General features: G+C 37.0%; 1 long non-coding RNA gene and 1 pseudogene across 1 annotated transcript; both read left to right on the forward strand.

Moving 5' to 3' along the window:
* The window catches only part of LOC135197951 (uncharacterized), a 22240-nt pseudogene extending 9237 nt beyond the window's left edge, over window positions 1-13003 (forward strand).
* Window positions 13004-13694: 691 nt separating this feature from the next.
* LOC135197592 (uncharacterized) lies at window positions 13695-19349 on the forward strand. The gene is made up of 2 exons (XR_010310619.1): window positions 13695-13762; window positions 18457-19349. It is a non-coding gene; the product is annotated as an uncharacterized LOC135197592 (long non-coding RNA).
* Window positions 19350-19576: the final 227 nt, after the last annotated feature.

Raw genomic sequence — 19576 nt, forward strand, 5'->3', positions numbered from 1 at the left:
CATAACCCTTCAAGACTTCCTCGTTGTTTCTGTTGCAGGTCAGTCGAGAAAACCAAAGGCCCTTCAGCATGTACAGCAGCGGAAGCAGCAGCAACAGCAGCAGCCCCAGCAAGAACGACTCGAACAACAACATGAACAGCCCGAAGTACCTGGTCAAGCCCCCAGCCAGCGTCGTCAACAGCAGCCCCTACGACCACCAGCTTCTGGAGAGGCTCCTCCCCCGACACATCACGACGGAGCATGTCGTCTTCAGTCACAAGTAGGAGAAAAAAATCCATTTCCCGCTTACTTGGAGAGTAAACCTACTAACTACTTTGTTGTTCTTCTTCTTCTTCGTCTTGTTGGTGGGGGGGGGGGGAGTGGGGAGGGGAGGCGATTATGAATGGTACCTATTGGAAGAAGCCTAAAAAGGTTCGGAAAAAGGTGGTTTGTTTGCGTTGAGTTAAAGATATAGGAATTCTAAGATAGGATATTTATGATTTAGTTTTAGAGTGAAAATGTAAAAAAAGAATAACTAATTACATGTTAAACAGTAGAGAAAAATGATTTCTGATAAAATATAGCGTATATATTTTAATTTTCGTTGCTGAAACAACGCTCTATTTGACTATAGATTTTAGCACGTTTTAATTTACGTTAAAAGTTAGGAATATAATGTTTGCAACTTATGCTTGAGGGGAAAATCTTGCATACGTCCCGAGCAGGCTGGAGGTCGCATCACGCCTTGTTTTTCTTCTTCTTATTATTATTTTCTGACTTCTCTCTTGATACCTCTTTATTGATGCTTGTTCACGCCGATTGTCAGAGCAAAGCTTTTAATCATCCTCAAAAGAAAGAAGACTAAGACACTAGTGCTAAGTTTATTTTAATAATTAACAGACATATTGCCCTAAGGTATGAAAACCAATCGAAATCTTCAAGTCAATAAGAGTTAAATTACTTGAAGTCAAGTCCAGTCTAGCATTTATAATGATAAACTAATTTTACCTGTAAGTTTTTATCATCTGTTATCACATTATGTCTTCTAATGTTTGTATATCTTTATATTTTTCCTAAAGAGGCGTATTTCACTATTTTCACTGTCGTAACAAAATCGCTATATGGCTCAGCAATCAACAGTTGTATTTACGGTAAATTTATCCTGGAGATATCTTAATGAAATGTTATTTAGTCTACAAGACCCTTGGGATTTTCATTTTAATGTAATTTCACGCTGGATGAATTTTTTATTTTATTTTTCCCAGCGTTTCTATAAATAGCGCGTAGGGAAAAGCTAAAGTGATTTTTTCTGTTGCACTTGTTACTCTCGAACAGTGTTTTGCAATGATCCTTCCCCACCTCGAGCATGCTTTTACTTGTGACGAAAGGAAAATTATTTATTATTTACCACGCAGGTTTCAGATTACGTAGAAGCGTTTCCTGTACGGTATCAAATTTAGGCTTTTATCAGCTATATTTTATATTTTTTATATGCCACTTGATGCCTATTATACATGTATATATATATATATAATATATATATATTATATATATATATATATATATATATACGTATATCTCCAGAACGAAGGTGTGTGGTCGATCGCTGTACTTCTTCAGCCCCGCCAGTAGAGGAGGTTTGACCAAGCCTGTCTTCACCACGAGGGAAAAACTGACGCCCCTTCTGGACTCTCCCCCGGTGAGACGCCCAAAGACTTATTTGTTTATTATTATCAACTATTTTAGGCACTTCAAAAAAAAAAAAAAAAAAAAAGTTTTGTATGGGCGCATGTCAATTTCTAAGCACTCGAGCGATTTAAGAAATACCCAGTTGGTTGCAATAGTTTACATCTGGAAAGCTATGATTTTTTCATATATCTTTTTGAAGTTTTTGCCTTTACTGTTGTGATATGGTACTCCATGTGCATTACTTGAAGTACCAATTACCTTCTCATGCCAATAATGCGATTTCATGAATGATCTACTGTTACTGTCATTGTTTTACCATCAAACCAGCAGAACTGGTTTGATGGTAAAATTTAATTCGGTATTAACTGTTCCTTGGTTCTGTTAGCGACCGGACATACTCTTTCAGGAGATCATATTTCATGATTAATGTGGCTGGAAACGCAGAATGACCAGCGGCAATTCTTAACCAAAGGAAAGAGAACGACTTTTCAGGAAGATTGTGCTTCCTCCAAATACAATTGATTTCTCCTAATATTTGAAGGCATTCCTACCAGCCACAGAATTGGCATAAGTGACATAGGGGAATCTAAATACAAATACATACTAATACATAAACATTACACATGTTCACACAGATGCATACATTTTGAAATGATTTATTGATTAGGAATGAAGGGGGCATCAAACATAGGCGCAATAATTTACTACTACTCCATCCACAAGAAATTGAATGATGCTGACGGGGGAAACTTAACATGGGTAGCCTTTTGAGGTGTGGCTGTGCATTTTGTATTTTTAAGGGAGCGTTAATAATAGTAAAAATATTACTTAATCAGGTAGTCTGCGTATAGTGAAGTACTCGTTTTACTTTCACAACACATTCAACAATTGAATGCAGACGCTTGATGTACTCGATACAAGAGCGATTCAGTTGCAAGATTACCTAAATATTTCCGACGTGACAGGTACACAAGAATTTTGTATCGTTGTTAGAAAGGGGAAAATATTCAATAAGCAGAAGTGTCTCGCTGTCGAACTTCTCTGTTCCAGAGGTCCTTTATTCCTCACACCATTGGACTGTGGAACAGTCTCCCTGAGGATGTCGTGCAATTAGAACTTCAGAAGTTCAAGCGAAGATCCAATCAATTACTACCTAATGCTATTCGCCTTTTGTTTTGATACATTTTAATAAGTGTGATCTCTTCTTTCTGTATAAACCTTTTCCTCCTGTTACTTCCTAATGAGTGCCATATTCCTTGGAAGCTTAAATTTCAAGTCAGTGGCCCCTTTGGTGAGATAGTTCCATATGAACAGGGTTCATCTTCTGAATGAAAATGATAATCATTCTCTCCTGACAGGACGACGACGAAGACGTTGACGACACAGGTTCTCCGATGCGCCGAAGTGGCGGTGCATCGGCAGGCGCCGCCGAGGGGGGCTCGCCGGCGAGAAGAGCTGAGTCCGGGGCAGTTTGCACCATCAAGCGAGTCCACCTGGGCGACCCCGCTTGCGACCTTCGGCGTTGAGCGTGTGGCGAGGGCGTGGCCCTCAGCGAGGTCTGCAGGCTCCCAGAGGCCTCCGTCAGCCATCGTCCTGCTCTGTTGGTCGAAGCGCCGGAAAAAGGGTGAGGACTTTTTTTTCAAACGTTCATTAAATTGTGTGAATATTCTGAGCCCCTGCTTCCCTGTTTGAATGGGATTACCTTTCTATTTCTTTATTTATTTTCTCTCGTGAAAACTATACTTTCTTGAATGGTTTAAGTCTGTAACTTTCTTACTTTGCTGGTTGCATATGTTATATTTCAAGTAGGGTGTTTAATTCTGAATATAACGTATAAAATTGTAAGAAATGAAAATATGGGAATCCCAGCCATCGACCAGCTATTTTTATTATGAAGCTTCATATGCAGTGCTAACTGTAACTAAATGAACGCTACACGCGTGGAAAATTCATACATTATTACTATACAAGATGCTTCTTTATATTGATTTTAATCTTATATCGGTTATTTAACGTTTTCTTATGGCAGTAGCATAACGTGACTTGACTCGTTGTATTTCAAAAGTAACTTTCCCACTGTCAAGTTAACTTTAAAGGACCCTTTATATACTAAATTAAACAGATTTTTCAATTTATATGTTAGCTGCAAATGTGTCAGTAGCATATAAAGGATTATTCACGATTGCCTGTAGAAAACCCAGTGGTCATTGAATACATAGATCATGAATCGCCCTCAAGGCCTACAAATCTCATTTGGATTGCATAGGTTTCATCTCGTTACTGATTGATATCCAGCGGTTAGGGTCAACAATTGAGTATGCGGCTGTATGTTGGTATCATGCCGTGTGACTCATGATATGCGTATTCTTGTGGACAGAGGAGGAAGCGGTTGGTTAATAGAATATCGTTTTTTACTACAATTTTTAGGTGAATTTATGTCTAATATTGTCATTCTTTGATATCTGGGGGCGATGAAAATTGCATACATCCATGCATAAGTGTTACAGGTAGTGAGAACACTGTTTTTCTGTAGTTGTAATGGGGCTATCAACTAGTTAACTTACATTTGTTTACAAATTGTTGAGGGAGAGAACCCCCTTATATGGGCGGTTTGGTTTGGACATCTGAAGTTTTATGGTAAATAAAATATAACGAAGATCGTGTTTCTCACAATCTCTTAAACATTTTTACAGAACGTGAGGGACAACATTGACCATATTAAAACATTTTTTGCAAATGCATCAGAATCTCCAACACTTATAATGTTCCAGTATTTTCAAACACACATTCAGCCTCCAACTTCAATACCCAATTTCGTTATTCCTGTGTCGTCAATCAACCTTATTTTTACGAGAGTCCTTGACACAGTCGCATTTTTCAGAAGACCAACGTTTTCGTTTGTTTTTTAAGTTGCGTTACCTTGAACAAAGCGTATCAAAAGCCGTGAGGTCAAGGGTTCGGGCGGCCCCACATTTCCAACCCCTTCCCCCCTCGCCCTCTTCGCCCTTCAAAAAGTCGTCTTTTGCCTCCTCCAGACCTTGTGTAAATACAGGTATATTCGGGGCTTTAATTAAATGGAAGCAGTTTTTTATTCAGAACATATACGCCAGAGACACGAGGGAATCTCGGCTACATTAGCCTCCGTTGAAAAATTTCGATTTAATGGTACTCAGTTTTTCATTTTGATTATAATAAAGTTCGTTTTGCTTACGCAGAGATATACCCCTTGTATATTGCACAGGCCGTGACAAGATAATGAAAGTATTCTTCAAACTGTTTCACTTTTTAGATATTTCAGCAAAAAAATAATATATATTCAGTAATAAAGGATTTTGTAAAACAACCATGATGAATATAACGGACTGTTTCGGCAACCATTATCTTTGATGACCAGACCAAACTAGTCAGATTATACTTCTTATTTGCTAGAGGTAGCCATTTATTTTAACTTTTCTCACTTCTCTTCTCGAGTTTCTTTTTTCATAAAAGTCAAATAGTTTACTTCGGCCAAAAGGTTTTATTTCTAGTATAAATACAACTGGATTTAGCAGGGCATTACTTTTACATTTTTGTAATCATTTACTGAGGTACCAATAGTATAATAGTAGTTACCGTGAAAGTAAGTAATGTTAGTTTATAGAAAAACTTATACACACCAGGAAAAAAAAAAAAAAAAAAAAAGAGGCCGTAACTGGTTTTTTCATAATGTTTAATGAGCTTCGATACAGTACTCTCTCATTAAGTTTACCTTGCTTAAGGGAATTTTGCATGTATTATTGGACAACGGTTTCATTTCTTCCCGTATTTATTGACGGCACACGCTCGCAGTCTTATAAAGGTGCGTATACACATGCGAACAGAACTTTGTATTGTAACCGATTCTTGTAACAAAAACGTAAGTGTGGACGGTTCCTCGAACCCGACCCCCGAACCCGCGAGGTTCGAGGCTCCGTTCGCCCTCCGTCCCGGCATTTGTCGGTTTTGGCCCCGAATCAAAGGAAGGGTTTCTTTACACGTTACGCAATGTGTGGCACGGGACCTCTATTGCACGCGTATCAACAGAGGCTACTGAACTTGTTAACACCGACTGTGAACAAGGCCGTCCATAGTAGAGTCCCTTGTTTTGGTCAGTCAGTACGTATAAGTCTACCATGGCTGATTGGAGTGAGGAAGGGGTCCTTCAATTTATTAGTTATTACGAAGAAAAGCCTTTACTGTGGCCAGTAACTTCTTGGAATCTCATGTCAGCGAGTAATTCCCGACCACTGTATTCTACCTTTCTAGTATATAACCTTGATTGCCACCATCTTCTTTTATTTCGCTTCATCTTCGTTAAATAATGTGTATAAATATACGGGGCAGCTGCTACTTTTCATGGTGGGGGGGGGCATTTGGGGGTGGCCATCGTCGGTAAACAACCCGGGCAAGACTGATGATCGCAGTGGACTGCAATGAAGGTTACGTGCTTAACGTGCGGTTACGGTTCGCCCTCAACATTTTGACACCTTGTAACCGTATATGCGTAACGCATTTACACATACAATGTTCGGCTCCATTGTGTGTACCACATCACCAAAACTGACGATTTTAAAGAGATTAGTTATTTTTGCCTTTTAAACTGTAGATAAAAAGCAGTTAGGCGCGACTTCCTTTCAGTATTTATCCATTATTGAGTGTAACGAGACACTTGATGTGAGCGTGTGCTATTGTCTTTAGAATTTAGAGGTAGCAGTATAGTGCTAAAGCAAAACGAAGGTTTGGTCACGGTGGACTTGTGTAAATGACAGGCAAAGGCATTATATCGATAAAGAAAAGACTGTCTTATCGTTCTTATTATCTAAACAACGCCTCCACACAGTCTATTTTACTTCCACGGAGCAGATGTTCCTCACAAAATTCCGCTCCACGACCATTGCTTACAACTAGAGTAAAAAACTTATCGATTTCAAAGATTTTGAAGAGTATTGTGTGGTTTGCAAGCAAGCCCAGTGCGTGTGCCGGATAATTGGATATCATAAAATTTGCAGAAGCTTGACTTCACTCATGGTCAGACACTATTGTGATTTTATGGACTTAAGGCGCCTAACTGTTGTTATTAGATTTTGCAAACAAGATTTGCTTGTTTATCGGAATACCCTCGTAGGGCCGTGGTGCCGTCAGGACACATCAATCGATGCACAGTAGGCATTACTTAAGGTTCTTTGTAGCGTCTCTTCGGCCCCCTGGCTGCAGGCCCCTTTCACTCGTTTTTATTGAACCTCCGTCCATAGTAATTTACTTCCTTTCTTACCCTCTAGCCTCTCCTATTAATTGGGAGATTTTCCTCCTGTTACGCCTGAAATAACTGTGTGTTCTGTTCGCAATTTCCTCCTCAGCGCCTTTGGTCGAAATTCTATATTCCATTCCATTTATCGGAATATTTATTTTCTTCATTGAAACGGATTCCTGAAAGTTTTACACCAGTTTGCTTTAAATCCTTTAGGCTTAAATTATACTTTCATGTTCATGTGGATTGAAAGTTCTTTGTCAGAAAAAGTTCTGAGCGTTGATACTCAACTCAGCCTCAGAAACTGAACACTTGGGGCTCAGGTGAGAGAGGTCATGGTGAGGAAAGTTCTCAGCGTCGTGAACATTGGAAGTCATGTTTGAAATTAGCCACATAGCCTTGTGTATACCATAAGGTATAGTTCTGTCATAACATTTTCGAATCTCTTATGCGGACGTTCTAATAAATACTATGGAAGGTGTCAACTGGTTATTTTCTTTTTCAAAACTGGGCTTTAATGTGTTCAGCTTAATCAAATGGATAGATATTCTACAGCAATAATTGTAAATGTAGTTTCCCAAATTTGTGAGTAAGGCTCTGTAGCAAATAAAAATACATGTTGTGTTGTAGTAGGTACGGATTCCTCTCTCCTCTCTCTCCTCTAGATTCTCTCTCTCGCTCTCTCTATCCTCTCTCTCTCTCTCTCTCTCTCGGTGGCGGTGGTAGCAAGCAGCTACTCCCAATTTTCGATTATCCTCGACCCACCCACATCAATATCTCCAGGGGAAAAGATGAAGGTCTTTGTGGGATCTAACGAGAAAAGTGAGCCTTCATTTTTTGAAGGTCAATTCTGAACCTTCCTCAGTCTTGTAGCCATGTGTAACTTACCCTCTCACCAAAGAATCTTTATTTGAAGTTATTTAATGGTAAGATAGGAAAGTCTGTCTCTCTCTCCTCTCTCTCTCTCTTCTCTCTCTCTCTCTCTCTCCTCTCTCTCTCTCTCTCTCTCTCGTCAATTCGTGTGCATGCATATTGATTCAATCTCTTTCTAGAATAGAAACCAGTGAAGAGTATCAGAATCTGCGTAATAATACTACATTTACATAAGTGTGGAAGGTTCCGTTATGGAAAACAAAGACCTTTTGGATAAGTAGATCGGCTGTGACTGCAGGATCAGGTTTCACCATGATGGAAAATATGGACGAGAAAAGATTAAAAGATGCCGCTCATTCAATATGCGAAGCGTCGTACGTAGTTTTCATGTGCGTGATTTGTGAACAAGGACTTTTTCACAGTTAGGATAGGACCAATTTCCCATTAATCTGCTCAAAACTGATGTTTTTCTATATTTCATAATATTTGGAGTTTTCTGGTTTTCCATATCGTAACGTTTTGTTTTCTGAACAGAATCGTCTTACACTTGTATAAATGCCTTCATCCTAGATCCCAACTTCATATATAGCTTGAAAGATGCAACTGAACAACGGAGTTTTAATTTAGGTAAAGAGTCTCCTCAGTGTATCCTTCATACTGTATCATGAAAAATGTGGATGCTTGATCGTAATCCCCGAATACTATTTTTGCCTCTTTTGATTTTGGTTATCTTATTATGAACATCCCAACGCCTCAAAACAAGTAACATTCTATATCGTTACTTATTCATTCTATATGCCATCTCCATAACTCAGTAAACATGTAAAAATAAAATGTATCCTTCGTTTTATTGATTCTGACGAATATTTTTCGTGACTTTTGCATACATTCTTTTCTGTGAGATTTTCAAACAGCTATACCGTTTCCTTGACTTAAAAGTAATAATGATAAATGATGGTGGTCACATTCATTCTTCTGTACGAGGTTTCAGAAGACAGATGCGTATTTAGGTTGTCATTTGGCTATTAATCGGTGAATGGATATCTTTAAACAAAACCAAAATTGACTTTCCATAGCTTGAGTTGTTTATGGCAATATCCTTGTGGGAGGTATTTGATTTGATTATGTATAAAATCAGTCGTTCGTAATTGTTTACTCATAGGTCCTCTGAATTAGATAACTAAACAAAATGACCATGCAGTCCGTAGACGTAAATGCAAACTGGAAAAAAATTCCAATGCTCAGAAAGATGATTAGAGGTGTATCTTTTTTCATGAAAGCAAGAGTATCCAAGACTCCAGAGAGTTACGTAACCTTCACCTCTTGCAACTAAAATATTATTTTGCGAGACGCTCAGCCTCCGCATATTGATCGCCTTTATTTCCTCATTTCTCGTGCAAATCCTCCTGGGATGAATGCAGATGAGTTGCTTAACGAAGCCTTATTCAAAAATCTTGTTTACGTGAAGTTTGGTCCAGATTTGCATTTTGCTGTGCCGAGTTGGAAGTTTGCGATTCTATCTGTAGGAAGATACACCAAAAATTAAGGTGTTCAGTTTTCTTGGCGGGTTTTTGGGATACTATTGTCTTCGCCCCAGCGTAACCAAGGGCAAAGAACCTATAGTAAACTTTGGCGCAGCTAAGTGAGAATATGTAACTCAGAAAACTTTCAAGAGGTTCAGCATGGCCAATGACCATTTAGTTGGAACTGTTGAAAAAGATTCAGTGGTTGAGTTTTTCTTCTCTCTCTCTCGCTCTCTCTCTCTCTCTCTCTCTCTCTATCTCTCTCTCTTTTTTTCTATATATATATATATATATATATATATATATATATATATATATATATATATATATATATATATTGGTTATATATATATATATAATATATATATATATATATCAATAATATATATATATATATATATAATATATGTATATATATATATATATATATATATATATATATATATATATATATATATATATGTGTGTGTGTGTGTGTGTGTGTGTGTGTGTGTGTTACAGTCAATATCTAAATCCAAACAATTTGAAAATTGACTGATTTTTTCAGGCAGTTTGTGAATGCCTGGTTCACCCAGTCAGTTTATAAAATCAGCTAAAATCGCAGACAATTTACAGTGACTAAAAATTTTGATAGATTTTCTGGCATATTGACTGAAATGATCCTGCTACGGGTCACAAATCCCTATTAGAAAATCTATCAAAATTTTAGTCACTTTGTAAAATTGTCTGCGATTTTTAGCTGATTTATAAACTGACTGGGTGAACCCAGGCAATTCACAAACTGCCTGAAAAAATCAGTCGCTTTTCAAATTGTTTGGATTTAGATATATATATATATATATATATATATATATATATATATATATATATATATATATATATATATGATTTCAGTTTTTAAGGTATCGTCTTACATACATGCTTTATGAACCAAAATGTGGTAAAAAAAATATTCAGAAATACTTTGGAAGTATAGCCGTTTAAAACTGAATGCTATACAAATATAAATAATATCATTTATTTATTTGAGAAATAATAAATTGACATAAACTTTACTCTTTTTTCGACTCTGCATGGTTATTTTTCCTTCCTTTGTAGTCTTAAATTAGATTTTTAATTACCCTACTTATTTCTGACATACCCCACTAGCAGATGCTTTCTATTGCAGGAGTGGCGATGGCATGGCAGTTGCGGCTGGGTACACCGGTGAGGTCATGTACTTGCTACCCCATACTGCCCCGGGTAGAGCTGACCTAGAACCGAGAGCCACGGAGATATTAGTGCAGGTTATTTTTAGCTTTTTCTTCATCCATCTGTTTTGGCATTTTTGCTTGCATGTGTTTAGCTTTTCAGTTGTCTCTTAATGTGTATCCCTGTGTCTAGCAGTAAGCTCTTGTAGATCTGAAAATTACTAGAATGACTGTATCAGTATTATTTTACTTTGTTATTTTTCTTTGCTATGGTAACATGTACTACGTAGCAGTGATGCCAACCCCTCTAACCCTAAGCCCCCTACAGGGGACGAGAAATTACCCTACATAACTGAAAATGACCCAACATTCTGCGGTTATGATAATAAATAAGTCTTTAGATTATGTTTATATGAAATATCATGAATACTAATAAGCATATTGATCTAAACCTACCTTGTTACAATTACCTTACACTTGATTTTGCCCAGATTACCCTACGCGTAGGGCAATTACCCTACAGTTGGCAACACTGCTATGTAGTACAGTTCTACACAGTTTTGCAAGTTACTGTATGTGTACGATGGCTAGCAAAGATGAGACAAATTACTTTCGAGAGTCAGTTTTTCCATTAATAAATGTATTTTGACGATACAGTGAGTCACTATATGTTGGGAACTCATAGAACTTTAGTGAAAACTCTCTTTGGCGAAAGTTGATATACCGATTTGAAAATGTTATAAAGCAACTAGGTTTAATTTGCTGCGGCTGATAGGTATGGTATTAATCAGAAATTACACGAGAAAATTCTGTATTGATAAAAAATTTATCAATTCCATATTAGAATCTAGAAAAAATTATGTTCATAAGTCCAAATATCCATTGTCTCCTACACAACATAAAAGTACTGGGATGAACTTGACCCACATTTAACCCGTATTTGGAAAACCTTAAAACTAATTTCTTCCCAATTGGTTGGTATGTGTCAAGAGGGCCAAACCAGATGAGTTATTGTTTTTACCTCACCCCACTTTGAGCCACCTTTGGGGTAGAGTGGTGCTGGCATAGACCGCATTAATCTAAACCAGCAATCAGTATGTGAGTGAGGGTGGAATAATCAAGATATAGTGTATAGATGTGGGTCTTCTATTAGCAGATTTTTTTCTCCGAAAAAAATATCTCTAGTTTGAGATCTTTTTAAAACAATAATTTAGTATCTATTAAGATTTATTATCATCGTTTTGACATTTTCCCGTTGTTTGGTATGGTTGTTTGTAGTGCTTAAGGCATTTGCGTTGAAATTTGATGATATAGCCAAAGATTACTGAATCAGTGACCAACGAAAAATTTTTTCATTTATCTGATGATAAAAATCTTTTTAAAGGTATTTTTTTTTTTTTTTTCCATGAAAGACATGTCTGAATTTCCAACTGGGACTTCTGTACAGAAGCCGTTGTAAATCTAAATTTCACGAACTCTCGTCAGTGGTAGTATTGTGAAAACTACCTACCGTTGTCAGAGGTAAGCAATGCTTTTGGAAAGTTTGTCAGATTTCTCCCAAGGCATCTGTGCATAGAATACGTAGCCGTTCTGTATTTGTGAAAACCTTTCCTCTCCTACAGGATGCGGTCTTGACATGCGTTTGCGAAAGCGTCGTGTGGTTCACAGTCAAGAGCTTCACCCGACGAAAAGTCATAACAAACTCGAGGCAGCTCTCCAATCAGAAGATCAACATCGGGAAGCTCAACTTGAGGTCTTCGGAACCAAAGAAATTCTCTTGATAACATCTTGATGCACAATACATTTTTTTTTCTTTTGGCTTATGAAGTTCAAATGATTTTAAGAACAAATCAATGGTTGTTGGCTTTTCTAGTGTTTTACTGTAGTTGTTGCAGTATAGTTTTACACACACAAAGCTGTAATAATGGAATTTTTTTTTTTTACTATGAAAGAAAGTTGAACTTTGTATAATGTGAAACTTATATACTTGAATCCTGCAAGTGCATTAACATGTATTGTATAAGAACTACAAAAGCACTACGAGACGTATAATGTCTTATAAAAATAAAACTACTGCCTTATAACAAGTCATACCTTTGTTATCCAATGTACTCTCTGCCTCCAGTGTTGTAACTGATGATATTATGTCAATTTCCTGTGAGTTTGGGTATGTCTAAAGTATGGCGTAAAGTTGAACACTTACTGATATACTAAAATCATATAGGGTTATTATAGAGTAATATGCTTTATTATTATTATTTTTCTGGTGATAGTTTTTAATTGGAAATCTGTTTCCTAACTGCTCCTAGACATGAAATCCAAGTAAGCATGTAGAAAGCTCAGGTTCGTGCATTAGGTATGAAATAATACATTTCAGAGTAACGTGAGAGCAAAGACCGCCTTATTCTCCAAACTTCCATTAATTTGCTTGTCCTGAATGATCTTATAATGTTGAAGTGTTTGTTATAAATAAAGGTTTTGGACCGTTTCGTTACTTCTTTCTTTACCTCCAGATCAGTTAGCATCGAAGTACAGCTGGAATGATTTTTGATCTCAGATATGTAGAGCAGATCTAAACTGTTACCCCAAAATAAGTAGATGATACTGAAGCGTATATATGTGGGTGTTAGTGGGTCTTTGTTACCCGCATTAATGTTTTCAAGTTATAAAGGTACTACATAAATGTTAAAAGTTAATGAGATTTTAAAGCTCCCATTGATTTTCATTGTGATGTTGACAATTGACTAGCCCTTACGGTATGGAAAATTTTAGTTTTCAATTTCAGTTCATCTGAATCACAGAAAGAAGTAAGTGGATCTACCATATAAGTGTAGGACCTCGTTCATTTGGGCTACTTTGAATTTAAAACTTTTTCAAATCTATTTACATGTTTTGAATTTCATTCCAAAGGCCGTTAAATGCATTTTCAGTATAAATTTCATTTCAAATGACCCTTAAATGCATTTTCAATATAAATTTACCTCCTCATGAGCTTATACACATTCATAAGGAAACCAATTCCATTTTATGATAGCTCTAAAAATTACCAGAGAAAATAAATCAGTGAGTGATGTCATTGAACAGACAGTGAACCAGCATTCGCTACATGATCCTTGGATTTTCCACTGAGCCACAATGGAGACACTTTTGAGAAACCCTAACCATTTCATCAAGGTCGATTGAATGTGGAGAAGTGTGTTACGGAATGCAACTGCGTGGGACTTGCAAGACATTATGTGAAGGTATTTTTCTTATATTTGCAAAAATTATCTTAAACAGCTCTTTAGGTTTCTGATTCTAGTTATGGAATGTCAATGTGCCCAATCTGTTGAAATGTGGTACTACAGTATTTTCGGTCGTCTAGGTCAAAGGTCTAGGTGGCATTAATGTTTGGATTTACTGGAGGAGTAGGTATTTTTGCCTTTGAATTCTTGCAGGACCCCTCCCCAGACCCTGTTTTATTTTGATGTGATGGAAGGTAACCAGGTGATGTGAATAAGAAACCTTTGGCCGGCAGTACACTTATGAGATTATATCTAAATCGGGAAGTGTATTTTAAGGATTTTATTCGAGGTTTATGGGTTTTGTGGTAATTTTATTTCGCTCCAATTTTACTGGTATGTCGACTACCACTGTAAGGCATAGCTTGTATAGTAACTTGACCCTATTAATTTGTATTTATTTGATGGAGCGCGTACGAAAGATTCACTTTTAAGGTATCAAAAGATAACTCTATAACCTTCACAGATAATGTGCATTTGACATAAATTTAAAGTGTTCAGCCTGAAGCTTTTAATATTTTGAAGCTAAAGTTCTATTCAGGAGTTTTATTCAAATTTTAAGTAATATTTATTCGGACGACTGTAATTAAGCCCCATGGGGCCCGTACTAAACACGGTGGCTTTCGTATTCGCGGGGACGAACGATGTGGAATGCTTATATAGAAACACCCAGATTTTGAGTTTATTTTTAAGTGATTGTTGTGAATACATTTGTATACATGTTGGACCTCGTTGTAGGACTTAGTCGTTGTGGTGGTGCAATTTTGCAAGTTGAAAAACTTGACCTACGTATTTTGTTGACATTGCAATTTTATGAAGGCAAGCTCTGAAATCTGTTAGTTTTTTAAGGTATAGGTGAATTTTCATAAACTTTATGTTTGACTTTTAATTTTGAATACGGAAGCAGCAGTTTGTTTGGTGGCTTTAAAGGTCGGTAGTTTTGTGGGAAAATTTTATCTGGGAAACCAAAGTTATATTGTAGGTTATTTGTGAAGGCTCACCTGTTTTCAATGAAATAGTACCTAGATACTGGTAGACTTGATTAGTAGTATACTTTACTAAACATAAGCCAGTGCCCATCAAAGGAGATTTATCCATTTAACCATGGGTAGATCTATATTACTATTCCGCGGCGGCCTAGACTATGGCAGTTGCTGTTTTTCTATGCAATTTTACCTTCTGAACAAGAATTTTAAGTAATATTTATTTGGACGACTGTAATCCACGGGGGCTCGTACTAAACACGGCGAAATACATTTGACGCCCCAATTCTTGAGAGCTTTCATATTCGAGGGGACGAACGATGCGGAATGCTTATATAGAATTGCCTCAAGGTTACATTGTTTGGGCAATCCAGGTGGTTATTTGTGAAGGTTCACCGGTTTTCAGTGAAATAATACCCAGATACTGGTAGACTTGATTTGTATTATACTTTGTTACTAAACATAAGCCAGGGCCCATCAAAGGAGATTTATCCATTTAAAATTGTTTTAGCAGCCTTCTTTATTGTATACTTCGTTTCCGTTAACTTTTGGGATTCTGAAACTAGTCTGTGGTGGGTAAACGTTTATCAGCTAGTGTTCTTTTCGTAATGTGCTCGTTCAGTAGACAGGATTTGAACTTTTAATGAAAGCTGTGGTGAAAGACTTTTCGCAGATGTTTATTATTGGAGGCCCTTCTGTCAGACCTAATTTGGTCAGTCACAGGGGTCTTATATAGTTTATTTTAATAATGGTCATGGCATGATTTTCATTTGGTGTTTTTAAATGGTTTGGGGAGGTATTACTGTCAACGTGCCGTGTAATCAAGCATTTACCAAAATTCAACGTAGGCTATTGAATTTTACAGGTTCCTAAAACAGCTTGGTTAGCTGTCCCTACGGGTTTGCCATATCCCTGACTGCTCTTTTCCCTTCCTTATATTTGACCACCTTTTGACAAACAAGCTGCTATTATGTTAGGCGGTAAGATTTCTTGACAGTTAAGGCATTCACTTACCCAAAACTGCTGCAAAGCACTGCCTAAGGCATTGCAAGTTTGCAACCTTATCCCTAAAGATTCTTTAAGGCTTTTGATATCTCTCCTGGTCTGACCTTTAAATCTTTGTATTGTTTCAGCTACATGCCCCTGTTTTTAATTTTGCTATATCATTTTGCTCATGTTAGTGGATTGCCATTACTTATGTTAATTGTTTTTAGATCATTATCTTCCATTTACCGCGCAGTTTCTACAACTAGTACCTTTCGAACATCTGAATATCCGTTCTTATACTAAGTTAACTTTGATTTTGTATTTTGCAAGGGTCCGTGGGCTTGTTGCATATTTTGTGATGCAGTAATCGATAAAATCGGATAAACTGCCCCATTGCTTGTCAAATATGGTAGATCTAGGGTAATAACTCCGCATCGGCTATTTCTTTGGAAATTACGGTATCCTATAGTATTTGGGTTGCTTATTGAGAATTTGCCGTTATTTTTGGGGGGTCGACTGTAAATTAACCCCAGGGGCTTGTACTAAATACTGCGAAATACATTGGACGCCCCAATCCCTAGTGGCTGTCATATTCGCGGGAGTGTTCCGTGCGGAGTAATTGTCTAGAATTACCGCAAATATGCCTAAAACATTCATATAGTGGCGACAGGAATGTAATCTTTATCTTTAGGCCCACTACCAGCTCAAATTGGTGTGGCCTAGATAACAGGATGGTTGCTTAAGTAGAGAAGGCTACTCTGCATTGGTCCCATCTGATTATAGAACTACCGTTATTTTTTTAGATAGAAATGGTAATTCAAAAACCTTAGTATTCGGATCTTCTCATATTGTAACACCAGCAGCTGTATTCTGATCTTCCCATATTGCACCACCCACAGCATACTAGATATGCTGTTAATTTTAACTTCTATTTCATTTCAGTGCTCTACAGATGTTAAGTTGTGGTTGTGACCAAATTATGGAATAATCTTAGTCCTGGTTGCTCAAGTCAAAATTTCCTTATATATAAATTTTTCCATAACGGATTGCTTTTCCTTACTGGTTTCCACGAACTAAAAAGCATCTTGATTTTTAGCTTTGGTAGTAATAATAATGGAATGAATGCATAGTCTTGCAAGCTTCATTTGCCATTTGCTAAAAATTACTACATGGTAGTCATAAAGTGCTGAAGGCTTTTCAAGAACTAAAATACGCTAAAGTCTGTCGCAAGGTCATGGCTTGTTCTCTACGACCCTTGGCATAATTGCTGTTCCAGCTCAACGAGGTACTTGCATAGCTTCGTATTCGAACTTGCTGACAGAGCCTTAGTTCCCTGGAGTTGACTGGAGAGAAAGTAATCACTAATAAATATATTTTTAATACCTGCACCAGCTGACCTTACTTTAAGGAGAGAGTAGTAGTCCCTTAGCAAACATATCTGTGGGCAGGGTACAGTTGTCCCTCATTCTTTCAGCTTGGCTGTGTGTGGAAGCGTTTCACTCCTATGCAGTACATTCATGATTGAAAAGTTTGATAACTATTATATGGAGTACCTAATACTCTTGATTTTTATGGACAAAAGTACTTTTGTTGACATAATTTAGAATGTATACTTAATCTCATCCAATCAGACAGGAAATTTTTCTTGGGATCCATTGGCCTGTCTTAAAAAAATGGCCTCTAAATATTCATCGGTCCTTATTCTTCAGTTAAGTAATAACTCATAACTCGGGTAATAGCCTCTGGAGAGTTTTATGATAACTGGTACAGCAGGTTCAATAAAAAGATAACGTCATGCCCTCAAGCTATTGATGAGTAACCTTGAGCAGAACGTAAATGAGCTATGGAAATGAGTGCAATTTTAACTAGCTCCCAATAGTTTAAACTGGAACTAAGATGCCCTCGACAAATCTGGTTAGTTCTCGGGCATTATAGGACCTGATTACAGATTGTCCATTAGCTCAGCTTTTGAGCTTTGACAAAAAACTGGAATTGTTTGGTCAGCTGTCTTGAATGTCTATGGTAAGTAGGCTATTTCCTTGAGCTTGTGTCAAGGAAGTTGGTTGTAAAAAGGGGTTTTTAATTTTAACTGTTTACACCCACAAATCTTGTCAATTTTTTTTCTACCCCAACTTAAAACGCTGCAAATTTTCATCTTGGTGAGATTTCGTTGAACTTACGCTCTCTTAGAAATTCAAGGACGATTCGCTTGGTAAGTGCTGCTGTTTTTGAACTCTTGGTTTCCTGTGTGCTGCAAGGGTACCCATCTCTTGCCACAGCTATTGCCTACATTTTTAGAGGAAATCCATGCCTTATCAAGCTCACTCGGCCAAACAGGCGTTCATTGCCAAGGCGGTTTCATTTTATTACTATGTATCACGCTACATCACAGATTTTTATTGCTCGAAATGGGTTAGACAAATCAGGTTTTTGTTCAGTATATATAAGCATTTGAGCACTAGTTGCTCCAAAATACTGTCCATCCTCGTCATACAAGCAAGATACCCTTCGTATTTTCGAAGGGCTTAGTTTTTGCTATGAAACATCGTGCGTGCCCTTAATTTGTAAGGAAAAGTAAAATTTTAATGCTAATTAGGATATGCTAATTTTCTTATAATAATATGATAAGACAAAGTATCATTCGTAAGAGTACAAGGTATCCTTAACACCATATTTCCATTTCAGCAGATGAGCGGAAACTACCAAATGATATGAAATTTAGGCTGTCAAGCCAAACACTCGGGCACTTTAGGATTCAGCGCTCAAAAGGTTTGGAGTGGTTGGACAGCAAGACAGAAATCAAGATACGCCATTCCGGCAGAGGTACAAAATGGAATATTAAATTGAACACTTTTGTCAATTTAGTATACTAAGCTTGTCACACATGACCCTTGTAAATATTTAGTGAACACTAACTGGTAAACTGGATGTTTTGCTATCATTCGTATTTGTATCTTAATGTAAGATTTGTTGCATTGTGATGAGGTACTAATTTAGATGATTGTAAATAGCGATCGAAATTACGGTAATATTTTACTCAGGATATTGTTTACACACTTAAGAATTCACAATATTAAAACAATGTACCTGGGAGACGTGAAGTTCTCTAAATCAAACATTCAAATTATAAGGTAGGTAACACTTGTGCCCTTTGAACACTAGATTTGATTGTGAAAAATGAAACTAGGTCCACGTCGTTGTAGAGGGTTTGTGATGAGAGGTATGGCGTAGAAGTATCAGTTGATACGAATAACAGTATTAATTGTTAATTAAGAGCAATTAAAGTCAAAATAGTTGTGAAAAGGTAAAAAAAGTTTTGCTTTCAGAAAATTTGAAAATCATTAAATTACTGCGAATGCTCGAATAGTGATCAGATATGCCTGTGAGTTATGTAATTGGGGATATTTTGAATGTAAGTTTCCAGTCGCAGGTGAACAGCGTTCAGAGATTTCAGGTATGATATAATGAAGTGATGAAATTTGTGAAGCCATGATTTGCAAATTTAATTCTATATTTCTACCTAATATAGACGAATTAAGGGTCACACTGAAATATGAAAGTAAGTTGTGAATGACAGATTTCTTCTTTGATTATCATTGATTAGCGTTTTGTATAAACCTCCAAAATACAGTAATCGATAAACAGGCTCTGCTGAAACGTGCGTTCCATCAGTTTGAATTCGTATTAACTGTTCCACCCGAGGTGGAAAAATTAACGAAAGGAATAAAAAGTTTGAACTTAAAAAGAGATAATGCACTTCGCATTGTGGTGCTTTTGTGGTTAGCAGTAACTGATGAATTAGTTT

The sequence above is a fragment of the Macrobrachium nipponense genome, chromosome 21 (assembly GCF_015104395.2).
Source record: "Macrobrachium nipponense isolate FS-2020 chromosome 21, ASM1510439v2, whole genome shotgun sequence".
NCBI classification, from domain to species: domain Eukaryota; kingdom Metazoa; phylum Arthropoda; class Malacostraca; order Decapoda; family Palaemonidae; genus Macrobrachium; species Macrobrachium nipponense.